This window comes from Larus michahellis, chromosome 6 (genome assembly GCF_964199755.1).
Source record: "Larus michahellis chromosome 6, bLarMic1.1, whole genome shotgun sequence".
In the NCBI taxonomy this organism is placed as follows: Eukaryota; Metazoa; Chordata; class Aves; order Charadriiformes; family Laridae; genus Larus; species Larus michahellis.
This window is the reverse complement of record NC_133901.1, coordinates 60,986,256-61,005,245: the sequence shown is the minus strand read 5'-3', so window position 1 is coordinate 61,005,245 and position 18,990 is coordinate 60,986,256. Positions and strand designations below refer to the sequence as shown.

Sequence of the window (18,990 nt, the reverse complement as noted above, 5' to 3'; positions counted from 1 at the left end):
CTTTAATTCCTCAGATATGTTGCTAATGAACGTGTCTCTAAATATCAGTAGTCTTATACCTGAGAAATTACAGTTGTGCATTCAGATAGTTTCATACAGTAATATTTGTACAATGAATCTATTATATACCTCCTCTCTAAAAATGAGGAGCTTGTGCTTTTAGATATAATTAGATAATAATATAATATTTAAATAACTTCCCAATTGCTTATTTGGGTATAAATATGCTGATATTTAATCTGATTAAGCAGCTATGAAGATTTTTCTGTTATTTTGACCAGTCTATTAGCCATCTAATTTGGATCCTGAGGGTAGTAGAGAAAAAATAACAACTAAAGCTATTTCAACTCCATAGCTGGGATAGAGCAGCAGATTACCAATTACACGCAGAAGACAAATTACCAGTAGATTTCGTCTTCCTCAAATAAATACCAATTTAAGTCAAATTGCTCTGAAAATCACTGCATGCTGAGAAGTAGTTGTATTGCTGCCTTTAATGGAAAATTAGCATTGGGCTAAGAGATCTGTGACGCAGCTGAGGACATTCTCTGTTTTCACTGGATTAGTGCACAGCTGCTTCCAGCGTAGTACAGGTGTGCTGAAAGGAGCAGAGAAAAACCGGAGCAGGAGTCCAAAAGCTGCTGCGCTGCCACTGAGAACAGGACTTCATTCAACATCCACATCCATTTCTGCCAGACCTGGCTAACAGACTTTTCAAAGTCCCTAAAAATTAAGGGCATAACAATAAAATGATAATGTATTAAAATTATTTTTTCTCAGTATCCAAAAACATCTGTTTATACAGAAACTGTTGCCTGTTTAATTGCAGGACTATTTATATTGTAAGTTGCATCTCATTGTAGGTTAAATACACAGTTGCTTTGGATTTAACTTTAGAATTTAAATGCAATTATGTAATAGACTCAGTCATAAGAAACATACAATTATTGCATGGGCTGTGAAGCTGGACTAACACTGCAACGTAAATGAAAGAGCCTTTACTGCTCGTAATATTAACACTGAGCAAACACATAAACTGCTGACAAACTTTCACTTGTTCCTTTGGTCGTCATGGTTTGTGGATGTTGTCTTCAGGATGGAAAATGGAGCTTTCATGTCACAAAAGCTGTAAATGGCCAGGCAGTGGGAAGGTATTGACACCAGGCTAATCACATAAATCCAGCCTGTGAAATAAACCCAGCCTGCATTGATACCATACCTGCTCTCCACCTTGCAGGTCACTGTTCATACCTTTTTCTTCATGAAACCCATGTTCCCTTGGGTAGCTCCCCTTCTTTCCTAGTGATTTAAGTCTTGTAAGATTTGGTGGCTACTGGCCTCTAAGGGGGACTAGAAATTGCTGTTGGTCCCTGCTGACATCCTGGTTCAATATTGCCTCCAAGGTGGAGCAATCACCTCCCCAAAACACTTTCCTGCTCCAACCCAAAATCCTCGCTCGGAAACAGCCTGAAGGTCACTGGGGTGGACGTCCACGTCCCTGTTCCTCATCTGAAATACCGGTTCCTACCCCAGTAAGCCTTGTTCTCGAGAGTAACAGCCCATTAAACCTCAATCACTGGTTATTTAAGTGAATACCACTGGGCTGTGAATAGTAGTAACTAAAATAACACATATAATCAATCACCTGTTCCCCAGTAAGGAATTAATTAAACTAATATCTCCCACTTGTTTCATGACTACCCATTGACTTTGACAAAATAAAACTTCAGCTGCCATGTCACATAGTCTAGTTGCCTTGATTAAATTAGCTATCTTACTCATTTATCATGAAAATAAAGATGAGAACCCTTAAATATAATGTGACTGAAATTGCTGGGTTCAAATAGAAGTAAACATCAACCATACCTTGTCCACTGGCAAAAAAAAAAAAATATCCAGCAGCAGAACAGCAGCTTGTCAGGTTTTATCTGTTGTTAAATGGAACAGGTGTGATAAATGTGAATTGTGACAAAAAGGGATTATGTGAGAACAAATAAAGTATCATTAGTTCTGAAAAATGTTTTACAGTTGTCTTTTCTCGCTGGCTACCCTGAGCTAATTTATAATTGTTTGCGTTCCAACAACCACCCACCTTGGGTTTTCTAATCTCAATAGCCTAGGACAGTTAAACATCCAGGTTTTGTGAAAAAACACATTTTCCAATGCTCAGACTCGGTAGGGGGAGGGGTAGGCTGATGTGTCATACCTGAAAATAAATAGAAACAGTCAAAATTTGAAACCACCTTAACACGTATTTCAGGAAAACAATGGTTGCGGCAAATATTTGCAATTCAAATTTGAGCAATTTTCTTCACTTCTTATGAAAAGTCCTTCCAGCACTTTTCAAAGGATTAGTTGTATATTAAAAGAGAGACTTTCTCTACTGGGGTAAACTGTCGTTCAAATATTTCTTAGTCAAGCATAAATCCATTTACCTTTCACAGGCTGTTTTGTAGTTCTTATTGTGGTGCTCATTAATTAATAAACAAAATCTACTGCATTTAAGACAGCCTGTTTTTCACTCAGCCTTATCTTCTTTCATTTACTGCACTGAGACTTCACCAACTTACCAAGAGTAGGTCTGTGCAAAATGGTACCAAAAAAATTCTGCAAAAAAAAAAATAATCAAGAAAGCCAAGATGTTTTGAAGTTCATTAAAAGCTTCAGGTAGCCCCAATTGTGACAGTTTAGAAAGGTCAGTTTGGTCTTGTTCCACTGTGGAACAAGCTGCCTTTCAAACTCTCATTCAAATGTTTCCATGAGAGGAAATTATTCCAAACCACCTGTTTTCTTGCTAAAAAGTACAAAAGATTTCTGCAATTGGAAAATCTCTCAGTTATCAGAAGTGAGCACCAAGCCCTTGGCCTCTCAGGTCTCATTGACAAAAATATCTCTCCAAATCATGAGCTCACACCCACAGGGTTACAAGATTTGGCTCAAGCAGCATGTTCTTGAAATTTCATTTTTGGCAAAAAGGGCTCCATTCACAACTAGTTTTCATATTTTTGGTTGTTGTTTTCAGTAACAACCTCAAACTCACAGGGGGAAAAAAAAAAAAAAGAGGCTATGAAAACTCTCGAAAAAACATATCTCTTGCTTTGGTCTCACACACCTGCATAAACAACGTTACATGTGGAAATGCTAGAGACTATCATTTTAAATGTTAAAAAAAGAAAAAAAAACAGAAAAGAAATCTATGAGCAAAGCACAGGAAAATTCCTTGCTTTTAGTTCTCATTTCTGTTCAATTTTCATTTTATGCAGAATAAGATTAGCATCCCACTTCTCTCTTTTTAATGGTGAAGCTGTTTTACCTCTTGTAAAAGAGATAATTTCTTCCTAGCTTCCACTGGAGAAGGTAGCAGATAGGATTTTGAAGACTAGTCCTGTTGCAAGTTGGCAGCAGCTTCTCCTGGTCGGAGAAATTTACCTTTTCCATTTCAAAAGAAAAACTAAACAAAAAGGGGCGCATGTGCAACCTAAGCTTTCACAAAATTAATGTGTTTAAAAACATGCAGATAAAAAAGTTCCCAGTTAAAACTGAAGAAATAAGTAAGAATTCAAAGGTATGAAGGAAGGCAGACTGGCTGGGGTGCGCCGCAGAGGCTCGCAGTGCTACACAGAGCAGTCCCTACTCTGCTGGCATTAAAACATTCTCTCTTTTTGCAGCCAAAAAGGTTTGAAAGTTAACAACAGAAATTGAATTTGAATGCAAGACTTAAGGGGGATAAACAGCATTTATGAGAATGACCCCTGGTTTATACATGTGTACGTAGCACACCTGCTGCTGACAGCTCACCAACTTACATTTATTTTTCAAATGCCCAGTCTTTTTCTGCCTATTTTTCCCCAGTGAGCTCAGAAAGAAATTAAAAAACCTAGAAAAAAAAATGTCTTTAGAAAACTCTCATTTTTTGCAAGAGAGATCATAGCTGTCTTTCCAGATACAGAGATTCCCAGCCAAATGAGGGCCACAGCAGAGAAAAAGGTGCAACCCAAAAGCCACTCCACAAAAATGCATTTTCACAAATAGTCTCGCTTTGCTCTTGTGCTTGGGGCCACTTGCAAATTACCTTCAAGAAGGGGAAGGTGGCATACAAGAATATTTCAATAGGGTGGGAGGAGGGGCAGGGGAATATGTCTGTGTAAACAGTATTGCTTGTGGTTTTGAGAGATTTGGAACTGGGAGGGAATGTCTACGAGAGAAGGAACGTGTGTAGCTCTCCTTTTACCCAACAAGGAGTTGCTGGAGAGGTAGAGGGAAAAGCAGGACATCAAAGTACCGTAACATTTGGACATGATGTTTGGCAGGTCTCTTTCTCTCTGAGACAGGGACACTGGACTGCCAATGGATAATACATCTTCCCAATATGCTGAAGTTATTTTGAATAGCAGAGTGGGTAAGCAAGGACCGAAGGACATATCTAAGCCTTACCTCACCTGTGCAGCCAGAAGCGAAGCTGCAATAGGATTTTACTTTTACAGGCAATATCCTGGGCAGAGGTGGAGACTGATATCTTAGGAGGCAATATTTTCACACAGCTGACTTCTTTTGTATTAATTGATAAGCCATTTTTTGCTTTCAATCTTTAAGCTTGAAAACTAACCTCCTGAAGAGTTTTCATCCCAAAAGATTAGACTATGGAAAAAAAATAGTTAGAAGCAACTTGAACAGGAACCAGGTGTTCGAGTACAGAGAGAATCACTAACACAATATTTTCTGAGCAAAGCTGGACACGGGTATTTCCATGGGAGGCAGGAAGCGTTCAGTGGTGTTGGCCCCGGCTCATCACCTTCAACCACTTTCGACTGGCAGGAGGGCTGCTCGACTTCTGAGCAAGACAGGAGTTGAACAGGGATGCTGAGAGCCACGGTACACTGCCTCCCTGTATTTGCCCTAAACAAGAGGGAAGCAGCGCAGTAGAGAGGAGGAGACAAGATTTTCCTTCTTCTCTTTCCTTGACACAGAGGTAACTGGTAGCAGTTCGGTGCATTACCCCTGTGTTTTTTACTTCCCATATGGGTAAATACTAAGCGGCAGAGGAGGAGTTATCACCTCTTTTGCAGAACAGCTTGAAGATAACTTCAGGTAGACCTATAAACTGTCCTGGGGCACTTTCTAATATCATGCTTGTTGTCTCTTTCCACTACAAAGAACAATTTTCAACATTTTGAAAGGATGGGAAGAAAGGGTTTTTCCTGTGCTAGGGGAACAGCATTCCCAAGGACCTATCAAATGTGTAACACAGATCATCTCATTGTATGAGTTTTTCCCCAAAAACCTGTAAAGAAAATATGAAGACTTATACAGCATGTCTTTGTCTTCTATGAATAACATTTCCAAAAAAAGGGACACAGCTTACTGGCTAAGTTATACCAGGTGGCCATATTTCAGACCTAAAAAGTCTTGCCAAAATCCTATCTATTAATTTAAGGCATGCTCACTGATATCGCATTATTAATTTTTCCCAGCTGTAAGTATTGCGGATATGTAAGGGAAGCAGAGAAAGGCTAATGGAGTTTCTCACAAATTGTCTATCTTACATTTGGCCAGGCAAGTCAGAATTGGGTATTGCTTTATAAACTAACCATGCATTTAAGACTTCATTACCCCAGCATGGAAAATTTTATTGTTAATAGGAAAAAAAAAGCTGTTGAAAAGAACCAGTATGGCTGCCAGGATTGCTTTTGTACCTTTTTAGTGGGTTCTTTACATGTGATTTCTTGCTTCAGGCAAGTAGATGGAGTAGCTATAGTGAGCGCATAGGGCTTTCCAGGTACCCCAGGCAGTGAGGAAAAGGTATATAGTAGAAACAACAATTCCTCTTAATAGAACTCGTAAAGAAAGTTGGAACATGTTCTTTCACTATTTGCTGAATATGAAAAGGTTGCCTTTAATACCTGCTGCCCTTTTCCGAGCAGAGCTGTGGACCTCCTCTGAGCTGATAATGACTCTGGTACTCTTGTAGCCTCTTCCTTCTCAGTCGTTCAAGATACAAAGTCCCATTTTCAGCAATTTCAGAAACAGTGATCTGAGAGTACAGCAGTGAGGAATGACTCGATTACTCAGGCTTGTTGGCAACACATGCAAAGCAAATGTATCTATCTTATTAAAAAAAACACTTTAAAGTTCAATGAAAAACAAAGAAATTCTATTTCTTTCATAAGGAATCTCCTCTTTATTGACTATAAGCATATATCATTTGATGATAATGGGAATTTTATGTTCACAAAGTGGAAGAACAGGACAATAAATATTTTACCAATTCATTGTACTTTGTTCAGAACAAATATCATACAATATAACTATCTCTCTCTATATATACACTTAGCAATTAATTTTGTGTGACAAGACGAGCTACCTATTACTTTTTCCTTGACTAAAATTGCAGTCTTGAGTTTAAAAAGACACTAATTGGTCTGCTAACTATAATATCAGTAAGGGGCTTTTTTTTTTTTCCTTACTTTTAATTGCCTGGATAACATCTTCCTACTACATTCCATGGTTAAAACAGAGCTCTGATCACTACAGTACCTTTGGTAAGAATATACTAGCTGCTGTAGCAACATGAATGGAGGAAGTACCAAAAAGACAAAACAGAATCCTTCCACCTGATAATCAGTGATATCAAAGTCATACAAATCTCAGAAGTTTCCTACTCACTGTGAAATAACAGCAACAGTTCTGAGGAAGAAAAAACAGTCCTTGGCACAACACAAGAGTTTTCTAGCGGCCACAATCTGACTCAGAATCATAAAGAAAGGTCTATGGAGAATTGGTTGGAAGATCAAACGGTATTTTGCAAAAATTTCCCAGCGCATCTATTCACCTCCAAATGTCTTTTTTTCTTGAGGAGACATCAACAGGGTTTGCTCTCAAAAAAAGTGATTTGGATGCTAAAGAGTTCTGCAAACTGTCACTTTTTTATTATTTGACGTGGTGATGAACTGAGCTGAAATCCACCATGACTAAGGAGAATGCAAGTCTCTGCATCACCCCAGGAAAAGTGCAAGGAATGAATTGTCAAACTGATTCCTCAAATGCATCCAGTCTTGCAATAATGAAATTATTCCCTGGTGCTGAAACAGACCTTCCACCTCCTGCACACCTAGCTGGCTCCTGGCGCTACGGGAAGGAATTACAGCTCATGCTCTCTCTGCCTTGTCTCAAAGGAGAGCCAATTAGAATTTCATTATCTTCTTGATATCCAAAAATCACAGTCAAAGTGGAAAGAATAAACCCCTCCCCCTTATTTCATCACCCAGCAACCGCTATGGTGATGTATCCCCCTCCTTCAGAATGTCTGCGCCATCTATGCAACCCAGACAAATAAGAGCCAGGGGGTGAAGTCTACCAGGACCAGATAGGAGTGGAACTGTTGGCTCAAACTGCACCTGCATGAGGAAAAGTACTGTGCCTCAAAGAGGCCTCCATGTAGAAGAACAACACAGGTCTTTTTAGAAAATAAATAAAGGTGGATTTGCCCTGTTCATACGGCATTTTTCAACATCCAAGGTTGAATACTATACAGTGTTTTAGACTAATTTGTTTTACAGCTCAATCCCACTGTACCTAACTCAGTGTTATTTCCTCCTCAGCCACCACACACCATCGATCCTGGGAGGATTTACCACCTGCAAGGTCATTTCTGAGTGACGTAGTGAGTCACTTCGGGATGGACTGCAGCCTTTGACCTATCTGGTTTCTAGCAATCTTCTGGAAAAGCTTTTATCAAGTATTAGCTACCAAATAGAAAGTTGTTTAATTCCTGGACCTTAGGCAAGAAGTCCTGGCGTGCAGAAACAACGTGAAAGAGCAGCAGGCTTGACAAATACAGAGCAATTTTTGCTTATTCTCTGATGAAAGGAACACCAAGGCAGCAGCAGCTCCTCAGAGCAGTTTTGTGGGTTTTCCCCCCCCTCCAAAGACAGTAAGATGCTGTTTCCTAAGGGCAGCAGCTCTACATGGCTCCACTGCAGCTGGAGTCAAACACTTACATACACCTAGAATTAGTCTCCATCATACCTAAAGGGATTCCCAGAGAGATAAGCAGCATACGCAATTCTGCAAAGATAATATATATCCAAGGCATAAAGGACGGCTCAAAGGCAAAAGAGAGATCACTGCAAAGATCTGGAAGCTATAAACTGAATTTTACAATCTCTAGTGAATATCTTAAAAGCAAGGGAAACAGCAACAGAAGAGGGTCCCTGCTCGCAGTTCCATGGCAGGAAGGTCACACTCAGCAGGATGAAAAGGCAGAAAAATAATAAAAAAAAAATCTTTCCCACCAACAGAAGTGGAATTAGCTTGCTTCAAGGCTCTGTTCAGGGCGGGAGGCGGGGGGAAGAGAAAAAAAAGAAGGGGAAAAAAGGCATTCATTAGAAAGAAGCAGCAAGTAATTCCTGGCGTAGCTCCCCACACTGCTCTTTGCCTCAGAGCACCTTGAGGAAGACACTTTTATTTGCTCTGCTAAACAAGGCAATGAAAACACATTCTCAGTGTTGGTCAAAAATTGTGGGAGCTGTAAACGTTTCTAAACCATGTGCAATTCGCAGCCTTTAGAAAGTGAATACTCTTTTGAAATAGAGGCAGTGCTTCCCTAGAAAATTTTCCCTTTTTACTCAGCCTCCTTAAGATTCTTCTTTTTAAGCAGGAAATAGGGAAAAATGAGAGAAAAATAGTTTGGAAAAGTGTTTCCACCCCAACCAATCCCTCCCCAGTTTGAAAAACACATCAGAGTATTTTACAAAGGAATAATACAATTACTTTTTTTTAGCAAGTATTCTCCCACCATCATATGCCGTTTTACACTTACATGAGCCAACTACCACAGAAGCTGAAATTGATTTTGATCTGTGCAGTGAGCTTTTGAAGCCAGAATTAAAATGTGTCTTTGCAATGAAGGAGATAAGTCACTGACTACTCAGTGGAAAAAATACACAGTGGATTTCAACAAGCATAGGAATGACCTTTGGTAAAGGCTCCCAGATGTGTACAAATTTGAGATTATTACAAAGAAAAGCACAAGTAACACCTGAAAATGTGACTGGAAATAGCTCCTAAAGGAAAATCTAGAATAGCGTAATTTGACAATTAATTGTTAGGAAAAATATATATATATTAAATCTCTTGCAAAGTTCCAGACAGTTTAAGGGGACAACTCTTTCCTTCAGAGCCACGCACTAGTAGAATAGATTCAGGTACCTTCTCTTTAGCATGTAGAAAACAAGCAACCTGTCTATAACAACTGATATTGCACTATTGCAGAATATATAAACTTGTAGATGTTGGCAACTCCGACGTTTTTTATCTATTGGGGATCTAAACAGAAAATTTTATATTAGGCATGTTTGTGGGCAGTGGGGAACACAATAGAGATTTAAGAGAATATTGTATGAAAAAAGAAAGCAGAAGCTGTTCATTATGAAGACAATCCTAATAAAATGAGAACGTTCAGTTGCTACATGCTGGGGAAAAAAACCACCAAACCTAAACAAACACAAAACCAAAACACAACAACAAAGCAAATCAACCAAAAAAAATCCCCAGATCATTACCTTGCAAAAGACTTTGTAACTTTCCTGCACTGTTTAGTGTAAACTCCCACCAGCCCATACTTGGGGTGACCAGAGAAATCCCAAGGACTAACGCAGAAGGGCAGGAATGCACCATTGCTCTGCTATGTCTTAAAACATTAGCAAAAAAACAGTATACCTGGGAAAATGGGTTACGTGTTGCAGCTTGTTATGTACAGCAAACCCTCACAGAGACCTCCACGGTATGAAGGGTGAAGCCGTGGCAAAACCCAGGGAGCTCCTGCCGGCCCTGGGCCAGCCCCAAGCCTGCAGCAAGCCACCTCTGCCACCAGCTAACACCAGCGATCGCTTTCCTTCCCGCACCTCCTCATCAGCAGAACTCATGAAAGGTCTTCTGGTGCTCAGTCTCATCCCGTCCGACACGGGGAGTTGAAGCATGGCCACAATCATGCAGCTGATACCACTCACAGGAAGACACGCCACCAAAGGCAGCTACACTGGTATCTCAGGCATGATCAAAAACACACGCTTGTCAGCAGGATAAAAATACTGCTGCAAAATAAAATGGACTCCTGCTGTTACTTAGAGTGCTGAAGCCTTTATATTCAAAGCAAAAAGTACTGATCCCATAAAAGAGCTTTTGTTCCCAGAACTTGATGGGGTTTTATGCTTAAACAGTATGGAATTCACTGTGTAAGAAGTTGTGCATCTATACAGACCTGCCCAAACCATGCTCAGGGTGTCCTTCTTTCAAATTTTAGGTACGTGCAACCTTAGCGACTTTTTAATAACGTATTAATGATCTGTCACCTCTGAAGAGTGACCTAACCGTCAGACAACCTTTCATATTGATGGAGAGCTTACTTTTTAATTTATTTTAATTATTTTTTTATTTTAAGGAAACTGTCGTTCATTTTCATTCTGCATCTAACTATAATACCTGAAACCTCTGTATTTTCCATGGAGTTCAGCCAGAATTTTTGGTCTACAGCTAATCCAGTTCTGGTCTCCATTCACTTCCAACATAACGTAAAGACTTCCCTTCTTGACTCTTACCTAACCAGAGAAGTGGAACTTATTTACAGCGGTAGAAAAAAATACTTTTCTCCGTTCAGCTAAACTATGGTGCATTGTTATGCTTCCAGTAAAGAGACACGGTCCATTTTGCTTCAATATTAAAGGAACATTCTTTTCACTGGAATGAAGGTGCTGGTAATTGGCCCAGCGTATTTCCTTCAGGCATCTGTTAAGCTAATTACTGCTTAAGCTTACAGTCCTGCATTTTTTCCCCTACTTTGTGAGGGATGATGGAAAAAAAAAAAAAGCTGCTAAACAGAACTTCTTGTTTGTTTGTTTTAACATAATGATGGTCATGACAAACTCTTTATTGTTTGATTACTTTCTGGTCGAACTATCCACAGAATTAGGATTGCTAAATTTTAATTTTGCAGCACCTTATAGCTGAATGAAAATTTTAATTGGCTGCTTGGTGTTTTAAAGCAATAGATTAATCTTTGTGAATCATCCTAGCTGGCAGGTTTTAGTGATCCAAGTAATTTACTTACATAATTTATTTCTTTGTGTTTGAAGGAAAAGTCCATATAAATGTCATTATGTGAAATTTCCATATAGCACAATAATTGCAGGCAAACTTATGCCTTCAGAAATTGATCTTCTGGAAGACTTGGGATCACAAGACAATACTTTTTAAAAGTCTACATTTCTTTCCTCTTCAATAAAATGGACTTTAACTTAAAGCATGGTATTTAAAACCTTCCAAGCTGAGTATTAAACACAACAGGAGTTTTTATCTGAAGAAAGCACAACACAAAAGCCGAGGTCAGGGCTTAGTCCGCTGTCCTGGTTTGAGGTAAAACAGAACCAGGACATCCTCTCTGAAGTCCCCTCTCTCGTGCCCGTTTTACCGGAGACACCGTGCACGTACAGCAAGGAGCGACGGTACCGCTGCTCTCCCTGGGTGCAGCCATCGCACAGACCCCCACAGCCCCCCCGGTCTTAACCTGGTTGAAAGACTAAGCTAACACCAGCGAATCATTACCAACCCTGTAACATGGGTGCCCCAAGGGCACAATCAACGACACTTGTCATAATTGTGAGTAGCCGTTGTGGGAATTGTACTCTGCCTCTGTATTTCTCACTCCCCCTCCCAACCTCAAAGGCGATGAAAAGCTCGTGAACTCAACTGTCAGGAATGCTTAGCTGATTATTTTATTGGCAATATACTGCAATTACCTCTCCTCAGGTCTTTGGTGCAAGAGCTTTCTTGGTGTAGGAGCTTTCAGAGTGCATTTCTGAACCCTTGGAAAAAGGGAAGCCACGATAGACAGCTTTTGTCCTGATGCAGGCAGCTGAGAGGGAAGCCACATACGACAAACGCTGATTTGGCTAAGCATGAATCCTTATTACATAAATCAACTTCATGTTGTTTATGCAGTCAGTATAAAAATTCACTTACGGATTTTATTTATTTAACTGCACATTTTATTCTGCTTAGCGAATAGCAATCTGCCTGACCTTACACGCACTCTGCAAATGTGGGCCAGGGAGCGGTCTCGTTAACTGGACAAGAAAGAACAGCTATTTCCCTCCCCACTCCTTGAAAATATATTCGCTAGAGCATCCCCATCACTTGTGGATTTCATTATTGCTGGGGAGGATATATTAACTGCTTTTACATCTCTGCATCCCACCTGAGGGACCAGTTTCCCAGATCTCATAACCCCAGAATTTTAAAAAATGACAAAATCAAAACAAAGATTCCCAGAGCTCAAAAGTTTAGTCATAAAGTTCCCGTAAATTTAAAAGGCTAATCTATTCCAAATACTAAAATCTAAACTTTTTTAATTGCATCCCAGTCCTGGAGCTGAATTGTACAGGAAGAAAATTATTTCTTTTTTTTTTTCCCCCCAATAATGTTTAGCCTTCCTTTTAAGTGAGTGCTTTAAAAATGTTTTTCATCTTTCAAAACAAGATGCTCAGGAATTTTTCTTTGCTATGCTGAAAAGCGGTATTCATGTGATGACTTTATTTCTGAATTCTCTGCGCTACTTTAAGTCTCAGCTATCAACTGAGGTAAGTGATAAACAGAGCCCATGAAAAGAAAAAAAGGGAAAACAAAACAACCCTTGGCAGGTAGAAGTGACTGAAGAAACAGTTCTCAAATTATATCAGAGCAGATTTTCAAAACGTCCAGCAGCCACCGGCTTCCAGCATTTGCAAATGCAACATCTGGTCACCTATTTCCAGGCCTAATTGGGAGTCACTGGGGGTACCGAGATCTGGATATAAAGATCTTTTTGAAGTTTGGTCTGTATTTCTGCTTAAAAACAGCTATGCTGGCTTGCGAAGTCAGCATTTGCATATTGTTGAGTATGTGGAATGCCACTGTCTTTCCATTTCATCTTGCAGAGTCCTAGAGACAAATCCTATGTGAATTTTAAGACTGCGCTTTCTGCCAGTGTTTACGAGGCAGGAGGCTGTCACTGCAGTTTATACCGCATCTAATCAATGCTCAGGGAAGAATTAAAGTGGTTATAGTTTGCTATTAAAAAGACATGGGTGGCTAGATAACTTTGATCTTGGAGCCTGCTTAGCCCTGGCAAGGAATGTCATTAAAAGCATCCTGCCTTGGAATTTCAAACTGTATTTTTTAAAAAGTGACTGAGATCTCCCTCTTCTTCTCCCCACCCGATCAGAAAAGGCAAGAACCAGCACTGTCAAGCGCGGGAGATAAAAGAGCATAGTTTCCTAGGAAAGCTTGCAGCTACGGAAGCAAGAGTTTGTGGGACAGCTTCATTTAAACAAGTTTCAAACCACTTGCATAATGCAAATGCACAGCAGCGCTGTAGGCAACAACAAATACAGATTGACCCTTCTTCTCTAAAAATAACAAAAAATGAACTGCTGTGCCTTTTCCTACAGGCAGGTATGAGGGTACTGCTGGAGTAAACACAGCCCATCAAAGTCTTACTGACTTCATTTGTGCGATGGCTTTTGGTTCAAAGCAGCAGGGTCTGGCCTTGCCACAGCGCTCATCAGTCAAGTCGGGGCATTATGCATGCAGTCAAGCCAAGGTGGAGCACAGGCAGACCAAACAAGCATTTTCTGTCTGAGCTTCATAGCACTCGTGTGTGTTGTCAAGCCTATTCAGCAAGAACTCCTCTGATCTCCCCATACCTGAGCAAAACCTGCCTTTTGATCACATACACCTGACCCAGTTTTCCTCTGGGAGGAGGACCCAGGGAGGGAGGGAAGGAGCAGAGAGAACAAGTGGCTAAAGACAGAAAGTAATTCCTTGTGACATGCTTTATATTTGGCTCTTCCCATCCTTCCTACTACCTTCAGCTTCTACAACCAGAATTCAGTTAATCCTTGTGGAGTGGTTATTATTAACTTTATAGATTAAGTTTTTCAAATACCAAGCACAGGATAGGAAAGTAATCAGTGCTTATAAAGGAACACATAGTCAAAAATTTGTGTTGGTAAAATAAACTGCACTTTAATATATCTTTTTGTGGAGGATAAATGGCATAGATGTATAAGACAAGCCATTCTTTTTGATCTCCAACCCCTAAACTTGCAATCTCATTTTCATATTATATATAGACTCAAGGGGCACCCCGTTTTATATGTAATCTATAAATCGTTTGAGGTGTGGGCAATTTCCTTTGATCTCCTTGCACTGCAGTCAGCACAATAAAGTGCAGGTTCAGAGCTGCAGCTCTTAAAAATACCATGACAAAATAAGAGACTTTTGAATGTTTTGTTTGAGACTTTGTTAACAAGTCCGGTCAGGAATCAGACCAAGCATGCAATTATGAAAAAAGTGTCAGGGCAGCTACAAATGAGAGTGGGATTCATCCAGCAGCTCTCAAATGGGACAACACTCATCAGCTCAGCAGCAGCCATCCGGCCACCCAGCAACTGGCCGGACACCGCCGCAGCCCAACAGTTTTTGAGATGCGACTCTCCGCACATCCCACACCACCGTGTCCCTGCTCTGGCGGTAACAGGTAACCCACCCCCGCATAAATAGCGGCTTGCAAATCTACAAAGTAAGAAACAGTCATGAATATTTCCTTTGACTAACTCTGTGATATGATAAGCAGCATTTGCTGATCCGAGTGTAACGTGGCAGTACAGATTTGCACCCACAAGCAGAACAGGAGGCTGACATACCAGAGCTACCCAGCAAACGCCTGAATAACTAAAGAGACACAGCTCATCGCTGCATAGATCATTGTTTGGAAACAAAAAAAAAAAAATCAGTCTTCTCTGTTTAGCCCATGGTATTTGCTAAGCTAAGTGACAATGACAAGTGAATTAAACATCAAAGTAATGAAGTAGCCATTAATAATGCTAAATAAGGTCCAAGTTCAGCAAGGTGCTATAGACAACTGCATCACTAATGGATGTGCAGTTCCTGAAGGAAGTATTAACAACTATTGTGGGCTTTTTCTAAAGAAGCTTTTTCTATTGTAACGGTGTGACCATATTTCCACAGCGTTTTATCACCTCGGTCTTCATTAAGTTGCTAGCACTTCCACTCATTCTGAGGGATTTAATACACAATTGCACCTTAGCCTCCAACGCAGAATTGTACCTATAAGCCAATACAGGCTGTTATATTCCTCTGATATGAGCTGGGACAGTGTCAAGACCTGGGTTTTACCCTTTCACATATATGGAAGCAAGGGACAGGTTTTTCCTGGGGCTGGGAGAACCAATAGCAGCATAAAAGAAGCTGACACAGCTCCAGAGGATCAGTCAAAGCAGCAAGCATACTGCATGCAGCAAGCAACATTTAAAAAGCTTTTGAGAAAATAGCTGCAGTTTCAGCTACCACATCAATTGAATGGCCCCCCACGCAGCCCTAAAACACATGAAATAAAATACTTTTCTGACAGTGTGCCAGGAACAGGACTGAAACAGCTATCAGAATGAGGGTGCATCTTCCTTAGCGATTTATTGTGTAGTGGCAGTGCCTTTCTGACACAAGGCTCCTTGGTGTTTACTTTTGAAGTGCTTTACATTGTGCTTTGCAGCTCCCCCAGCTGCACATTCCCCAGAGAAACCCACGTGGAAGCTATACACCAGCAAACCTACCAGTCAGGCAAAGATCACGAATGCAAGATCCCAAATCCCAGTTTGTAAAATCAGACTCTGAAATGAGATTACCAGCCTGGCCCTAGGTGACACAAATGATCACTCGGGATGACAGGTCCTTGAACTGTACTGCTTCCCTCCACAACACCTCTTTTTGTGCTAAACTGTTTGCTATTGCAGATACACCCTGGGGATCCTACAGGAAAATATTTCACAGCAGTTATTTGATGCTGCAGAAATTACTCCTGATGGTTAGTCTCAGGGCTGTATCTCCAGTGCATCCCCCTCCAGCATGGGCCTGTGATTCTGATCCCCTGCATCAACATTTCTGTTAAGCCTTCTACCATTTCACTTATGTTTCTGGAAGAGCTTTGAGCTTTGTCTGTCAAGTTAGACAGTAAAGATTTGCATTCTAGCATGTTAAAAATGCAATGTGACTGTAGACATGGAGATCTACATCGTATACCAGAGCCTTGCGTGACTCCAGCAATCTCTGCATTCCGGCAATGCTGCTCAGAAAAATGGGTCTTAGGGACAAATGTCTGAATCTAAGAGTTTCTCAGAGAATCCATGACTTTGCTTCAGATTAGGGCAGATGGAGTGATAAAATACATCTCTTCAGTCAGTCTCTTTGATAATCTTGGTTTTTATTCTCAGAATAAAGTCAGAAATTTTTGTGGGGTTTTGTTTTCGCTTTCGCCCCCTCTCTAGTCTAAAAACAAACCAGATTTCCGAAGATGAACTGATTCTTTTGTATGGCTTAAAAAGACTAAAGTTTCATTTCCTCACACACAATAGACTCTGCACATCATATCTCAATACCTGCAGCTAGATTTTCACAGAAAGTGGAATATATAGCATGTTAAGCTTTTAAAGAAACAGCTCTTAAGTTTAGAGCTTATATAATAATGGGTTTATTCTAAAAACAGACATTGAAGACAACAGCCAAATCATATGTCCTTATTTTAGCAGAAGAAAGAAGATGAGAAAAGAACTAGATCCTTAACAAAGAGAATGGACAAAAAGCTGATTTGAGAAAGCTCTGGGGGTCCTGCTTTGTTCCTTTCTGGGAGCGGGAGTTTGGGACACATCAATCCTTCCCTTTCATTGTGCTTCCAGGAAGAGTAGCTCAGCCCCTCCATTCACACTAGAGCTCATTCACCTTTGTTCCTGTCTGAAAATTAATATATTTACACATAATTATTGTTCCATCAAAGTTGTCAGGTACTCCTCCTAACTCTGAATTCAGTCACATATCCAAAAGGGAAACAGGACAATATTTATATACCTAAGCTTCTGCAGCACCTGTGACTCCTAATTAAAGACTAGACCCTCTTGCACTAGCTGGTGCAAACACCAAAAAACAGAGTGTGTTCTTGTCCCCAAGGGTTTGCAATCCAAATGTCAGAGAAGAGACAGCAGGTGGGAAATACACCCAAAGTATATGAGCACCACAGAAAGATCTTTCTTAAGCCGCGGAAAGCACGCCTGCAGAAACGTTTTCTGAGCAGCATGGAGTTTCTGTTAACGAGATTAGATTGCTCCTTCCCAAGACACTAGGAGGTGGCTCTTTCCTGCAGAAGACCATTGTTCACCTGTACTGAGGGTAACCACCTAACATTGTGGTAATGGAAAGGTTGCATAGATACAAGTAGTAATAAACTACTGCGGAAATACATTGCTTCAGGGCTAGAAGTAACCACCACCACTTATAAATTGGCAGGTTCTTGCAGTCACGTGAGGCTTCCCTTCTCACCTCACACCCCTGCTGTTCCCTCCAGGCCCTGTCCCCATCACAAGGCTAAGCAGGTAGTTAGCAAGGCAGGTTTAGGTTCAGGATAGCTTGTTAAGCCAAGGCAGAAATTACAGTAACTTGCACGACAGCATAAAGAAGCTTTTTAGGGTTCGTTGATTCTTGCATTGTAAAAAGTATTGATTGTGGCTTGTGGAACAGGAAATCATGCTTCAAGTGCAACGGGTGTAGTATCAAGTGCAATTATCCTGGAGAAAATATGGGGGATTGTGTATTAAAGCTATTTTCTTGTAGCAGCTTGCCTTTTAACTCTTCTGCAGCAATTGCTGTGCTAGGAATACAGTGAACTTTGTTTCTCTGAGCCCTCAATTGGAGAATTTGCCTTTTTCCTTTTAACTCTTCTTCCCAGTTCTTTTGCGTGCTTGTCTGCTGAAGAGGTTGTTAAAAGTGAATTTAGAGGGAGCCTGATCAAATCAACCTTCCAAAGCATACATCTTACCTGGCAAATATTTTCCTATTACAATAGCTTTAAGTAACCATTTCCACACAAGAAAGGCTCCCATTTCAAGTTGAGTTGTGGCAAGCATACCCACGTCTTATGCAGTTGACCTGCATGTATAATATCCGTGCATAAGTAGCTATTCTTAAGAAAGAAAATAGTCCAGCCAACACACTGTTGTGCATTAGCCTTTTTTCATGCTTCAAATAACATCACCCCAAAGCATATGCTTTGGGTGCAGCAATCACCAGGCACCTGTGAGCCAGTCCTCAGGGAGAAACATATTGTTTCCTACCTTGCATAGACAGGAAAGTTCAGGTAAAAAGTGTATAAGTGAGAAAATGAAGAATCAAACTCAACCTCTAGCTATGGCTTGGAGTAAGGCAAATAGAAATAACGCTTCTTAAGACTGCTTCATTAACATTCATTATAACAAAACCTCTTTTGAGGGGGAAATTATTCGAGCTTCTTTGAGCTATGACTAAGGATGTATAAACAACATCACTGTGCATTTCTTTTATAGCCCTGGTTCTTAAGATAATCCATCTATTTTCAAAGATTCAGCAGTATAGAACAGTATTGGTAAGACTATTCATAAATCTCTGAAGTAAATTGAAACACAAGCTTGCAAAGAACAATAAGTGATCAAACAGTCCCCTGATAATGCATGAAGCCACATACGTCCCTTCTCATAAATATTTCTTACTTATCAAATCCGCTCACTTACCTTTACCTATCTCCCTTACGTTAGCACCTCAGTTCTCTATCAATCAGACATAAATATCTCTCCCAGCCTAGATTTATGAGCAGCTGTCTTGTAGCTACCAAACCTGCTTGCTCGCTCCTTCCTTTCCTCCCTCAGCTGTAGCCAGGCACAAAAGGCCTCAGCTAGCAACACCTGAAACTTATAGCCTCCCGCTGACCATAATACACTGGAACACAAGGAAAGGAACCTATATAAGCCTCCTCTCTTAAGTGTTTTTTCTATTTTTAGTGAGAAAGACGTCTTTAAGGATAGGGTATGTGTTATTTTGGAGTTAAGACTATAGCAAGCTTTGTAGGATCTTTTAAGT

The 18,990-nt window shown here is 40.4% G+C and overlaps 1 long non-coding RNA gene across 1 annotated transcript; it reads right to left on the bottom strand.

The window, feature by feature from the left end:
* Positions 1-436: 436 nt before the first annotated feature.
* Positions 437-18,782, bottom strand: LOC141744894 (uncharacterized). The gene is made up of 4 exons (XR_012587620.1): positions 18,645-18,782; positions 5,901-6,031; positions 2,093-2,206; positions 437-723 (listed from the first exon to the last, which is right to left on the bottom strand). It is a non-coding gene; the product is annotated as an uncharacterized LOC141744894 (long non-coding RNA).
* Positions 18,783-18,990: the final 208 nt, after the last annotated feature.